General features: G+C 35.8%; 1 pseudogene across 1 annotated transcript; it reads right to left on the bottom strand.

Moving 5' to 3' along the window:
* Positions 1-3,007: 3,007 nt before the first annotated feature.
* Positions 3,008-3,895, bottom strand: LOC105523212 (annotated as a pseudogene). Its single transcript, XR_001003557.1, has one exon. The product of XR_001003557.1 is annotated as a 60S ribosomal protein L7a pseudogene (transcript).
* Positions 3,896-5,071: the final 1,176 nt, after the last annotated feature.

The raw sequence follows: 5,071 nt of genomic DNA, 5'->3' as shown, positions 1-5,071 counted from the left end.
TTAACCAAAAGTTTTGGGGAAAGAATTTTAGATTCACAGAAAAGTTGCAAAGATAATACAAAGGGTTTCTATATACCTTTGTCCAGTTTCTCCTAATGTGAACATCTTACATTTCTGTAGTGCATTTGTCAAAACTAAGAAATTTAAACCAGTACATTACTATTAATGAAACTACAGACTTTATTTGGACGTCAGTCATTTTTTTTTTTTTTTCACTAATGTTCATTTTCTGTTTCAGGCTCCAATCTAGAATACCACATTGCACTGCAAAATGAATAACTTCCCTCCCTCCCTTCCTTTCTTCCTTCTTTCCTTCCCTTAATTGCCGTGGGCTTGTTGGGGGTATGTATGGTTGTATGATTTTTTTACGTGCATGGATTTATGAAATTGCCACCATAATCAGCATACAGAATAGTTTCATCTCCCTGAACATCTCCCTCCGTTCCCCACGGCAATCACTGATTTGTTCTCCCTCACTATAGTTTTGTCTTTTTGAGAATGTCATAAAAATGGAATCATGCAGTTTGTAACCTTTGGAGACTGGCTTCTTTTACTCAGCATATTGTCCTTGAGTTGTTGTGTGTATCAATGCCTATCTATCACACCCCCCCTCTTTTTTTTTTAACTGGGCAGTATTCCCTGTGGATATCCCGCTGTTTGTTTATTCACTCATTGAAGGACATTACTATATCTTGAAACTCTTAAAAATTTATTTCAAGCATAAAGAGTTGCATTGAAACATTATTATTGCTCTTATTTTAAATTCAGAACTCATATATGATTAGTAAAAACAAAAATGAAAGGAAACAAAAAAAACAATATGAAAGAGAAGAAACAAAATGGGGGTGCTCTCCTCTGACCCTCAAATACATACGAAGGCAGTAAGAAGCTCTTAACCATTTTCTTTGCCTCATTGCAGACTTGCCTTGTTTCTTACATTCCTTTTTGAAAACTCTTTTAAATATCAATCATGTACTTTAAATGCATATCATATATTTTCAAAAGTATATCTGATGTATGTATATCGTTTGGAGGATAATGATAAAAAGATCATGCTGGTATCTAACATGCAATTTAAGAAAGGGCTTCCCACAAACATCAGTAGTCTGCTGTGCCCTTCTCCAATTTGTAACCCTCTCTGTTTCACATGAGCAACATTTTATCTTTTTGAAAAAATAACTCCCTTGGTTTCCTTTATAGTTTTGCTACATATGTGTGTATCCCTAAGCCATACATTATTTAGTTTTGCCTATTTTTGACCTTTATGACTTCATGCAGTATATGTTCTTTTCTATCGGTTTTCTTTAATGTTAAATTTAAGCTTTATTAAGCTTTATTTCATTAATGTTAAATGAAAAAGAAATGTATGTTGATGCTGATGTATAGACATATTTTATTTCCACTGCTAGATGATATTTAATGGCACAAACACATCTGTATTTATATATCTGCTTTACTGTTGAAAAACATATGTTCAATTTAAAGCGTTTGGGGGAGGATTATAAACAACGCTGCCAAGAATATTGTGTATGGCTTACAAGTGGGATTGTTATATAGACAGCTATGTGTATTTTCCCCCTTATTCGGTAATGTGAATTATATCTAAAGTAGTTAGCCAGAGTTATATTCTGTCCGGTGGTGTATGGAGATTCTGCCATTCTATGTCTTTGCCAATACTTGATGTTATCATTCTATTTTATTTTTGCCAATCTGACGGGTATGGAATGGAATCTAATTTTGGCTTTACTTTGCATTTTCCTGACTACCGATGAGTTGGAATATCAAATTTGAGTATTTTGGCAATTCTTGGTTCATCTTTTGCGAAATGCTTATACAAGAAATGCCTGTTATATATTTTGTGCTTTGAAATGAATTTTTAAATTTTTTCATTATTGTCTTAAAATAATTTTTTAAAATTCTGAATACTTATTCTTTGTTGGCTATAAATATTTTATATACCATCTCCCAATTTTCTGGCTCAAATTTTTGTCTGTAGTGCCTTTGATGAAGTGGAGTTTATTGCTGGTGAATTTATCTTGTCCATTTTGGTGTGCTTTTAGCACCTTGTTTAGAAATTTTTTACTACCAAATAATTATGAAGGTATTTTGGTACATTTTTTTCTAAAAGTTACAAAGTTAGAGTTTCCACTTAAGTGTTTAATCTATCTGGAATTATTAAAGAAAATAGTTGGAGTAGTGGTTAGGAGCAAAGATTTTAACATCAGGCCATCTGAGTTTTGAACTCCACCTTTTATCAGTTACTTGGTAAATTTCCCCTGTGGAAATTTCAACTTTTTAAATTGGATTCAACCTCTCTGTGTCTCAGTTTTATCATCTCTAAGGATAATTTAAAAAGAAAGTCTCTATAGTTTTGCAGATTCGAGTTTCAAATAAGTTATGCCAGGCGCGGTGGCTCACGCCTGTAATCCCAGCACTTTGGCAGCCGGAGGCGGGTGGATCACAAGGTCAAGGTCAGATGGAGACAATCCTGGCTAACAAGGTGAAACCCGTCTCTACTAAAAATACAAAAAAACTAGCCCGGCGTAGTGGCGGGCGCCTGTAGTCCCAGCTACTCTGGTGGCTGAGACAGGAGAACGGCGTGAACCCGGGAGGCGGAGCTTGCAGTGATCCCAGGTCACGCCACTGTACTCCAGCCTGGGTGAGAGAGGGAGACTCCGTCTCAAAAAATAAATAAATAAATAAATAAATAAATAAATAAATAAATAAATAAATAAATAAAAATAAGAAAAAGTAATATGTGAAGTACTAGAATTCTAACTAAAACCATGATTATGCATGCTATAAAGTAGAGGCCCAATTTTCTTCAGATGGATAATTTGTCTCAGCATTATTTATCAGATAATTAATTTTTCCTAGTTTCAATTTCACCGCATCATAAATCAGATTCTCTCTCTCTCTCTCTGTGTGTGTGTGTGTGTGTGTATTGAGGCTCTCTGTTATTTTCCATTGGCCTATTTTTATATTCCTGTACACATAATGTGTTTTCTTTTTTTTTTTTTGAAGGAAAATTTGTATTTTAATTATTTTTATGTACAGAAAACTCAACAGTGTACATTTAACCCAGCTTAGTGGCAAGTTCTTTAGCCTTTGCCTTTTCAAGCTTGGCAATGCGAGCTACAGACTTGGGACCCAGGACATTGCCGCCCCAGTGACGGCGGATCTCATCGTATCTGTCGTTGTAATTGGTCCTGATAGCTTCCACCAGCTTAGCCAAAGCGCCTTTGTCTTCCGAGTTCACCTGTGTGAAGGCGACAGTGGTGCAGGTCTTCCTGTGGACTAGACGGCCCAGTCTGGCCTTCCCCTTGATAATGCAGTAAGGGACCCCCATTTTACGACACAGGGCAGGCAAGAAGACAACCAGCTCGATGGGATCCACGTCGTGTGCAATCACTACCAGCTGAGCTTTCTTGTTCTCCACCAAGGTGGTGACGGTGTTAACTCCTGCTCGAAGGACAGGTGGTCTCTTAGTGGGGACATCCCCTTTGCCAGCAGCTTTCTTCTCGGCCCGGGCCAACAGCCTCTGCTTCTTCTCTTGCTTTGTCTCTGGTCTGTACTTGTGGGCCAGCTTAAGCAGCTGAGTAGCTGTTTGGCGGTCCAGGGCCTGGGTGACCTGGTTAATAGCAGGAGGCACTTTCAGCCGCTTATAGAGGATGGCTCTCTGCCGCTGCAACCTGATATAGCGAGGCCATTTCACAAAGCGGGTAAGGTCTCTTTTGGGCTGGATGCCCTGTCCAATGCCAAAATTCTTAGGTCTTTTCTCAAACAGGGGATTCACCACTTTCTTGGCCTCCTGCTTTTTCACGACAGCAGGGGCCGGAGCCACCTTCTTTCCCTTGGCCTTCTTTCCTTTCGGCATCTTGGGTGGCGGGAGGAGAAAGCGTGTTTTCTTTTTGACTATAGTTTTATAAAAAGTCTTGATTACTGACAGCAAAATTTTCTCCATTTTACTCTTCTTTTAGGGATGCTTATCTTGCTAATCTTGACTCTATGCTCTTTGATATACATTTGAGATTACTAAGATTCCTGAAAAAGAAACATATTGGGTATCTATTGGAATTGGATTGAATTCAACTGGGGAGAATCAACATTTTTATTGTATTGAGGCTGTATAACCATGAACTTAGCCTAAGTATTTTAAATGTCCTTTAATAAAGCTTTGTAATTTTCCTCAAAATGGTCTTGCACACACATCCTACATTAGACTTATTCTTAATTACCTATTCAATCTTGCTCTGATAAATGCTGATTTAAAATGGAATTTTCTGATTCTCTTTTGCTATGAAAAAATGCAGCAGACTTTATATTAAGTAATCTGTCTGAACTCTTATACATTGTAATAATTTGAATTTAAAATATTTTCATTGGAGATTTCCTTACATGAGTAATCATATCCAATAATGACAGTTCCATTTCTAACTTTTCAATCTCTGTATGTTTTGTTGCTTTTTGCCTTATCACATTACTTAAGACTTTCAGTATTATTTGGCATAGAAGGCATAATGGCAGCTTTTCATTTTATATGATTGTAAAAGGAGTGCTTTTAATGTTTAATCATTGGCTCAGATGTTTGATATAAATTTATGATAGATCCCCTTCTATTCCTAGTTTGTTAAGAGATTTGTAAGAAGTGGTTGTCAAATGTTACCAATGGCTCTTCTACAGCTAATAAGAGGATAACGAACTTTTAATCTCTTTAACTTTTCTGAAAGATTTCAAATAATATTGAAATTATTTGTCTCTTGAATATTTAAAAGAACACTTTCTAATATTATCTAGCCTAGCCTATCATATAAAATCCATGTTGATTTGACTTATTTAAAGACTGTAATATTATTTTCCTTTTAAATATTTCTTAGGTGATGTTGATAAATCATATAATTCAAGGGATTTGTCCGTTTATGTAAGTAGTAAACTTCATTGGCATGGAGTTTTAGAAAGCGTTTTATCTTACTAATTTCTACTATATTTATAAATTTAATTTTAAAATTTTTATTTGAATCCCATTTCTTATTAATCACTTCTGGGGGGGTTTCTGTATTTTATTAACCTT

This window comes from Colobus angolensis, unplaced genomic scaffold, assembly GCF_000951035.1.
Source record: "Colobus angolensis palliatus isolate OR3802 unplaced genomic scaffold, Cang.pa_1.0 Scaffold112, whole genome shotgun sequence".
NCBI lineage: Eukaryota > Metazoa > Chordata > Mammalia > Primates > Cercopithecidae > Colobus > Colobus angolensis.
Note: the sequence above shows the minus strand (reverse complement) of the source record. Positions and strands in the feature narration are given on the sequence as shown.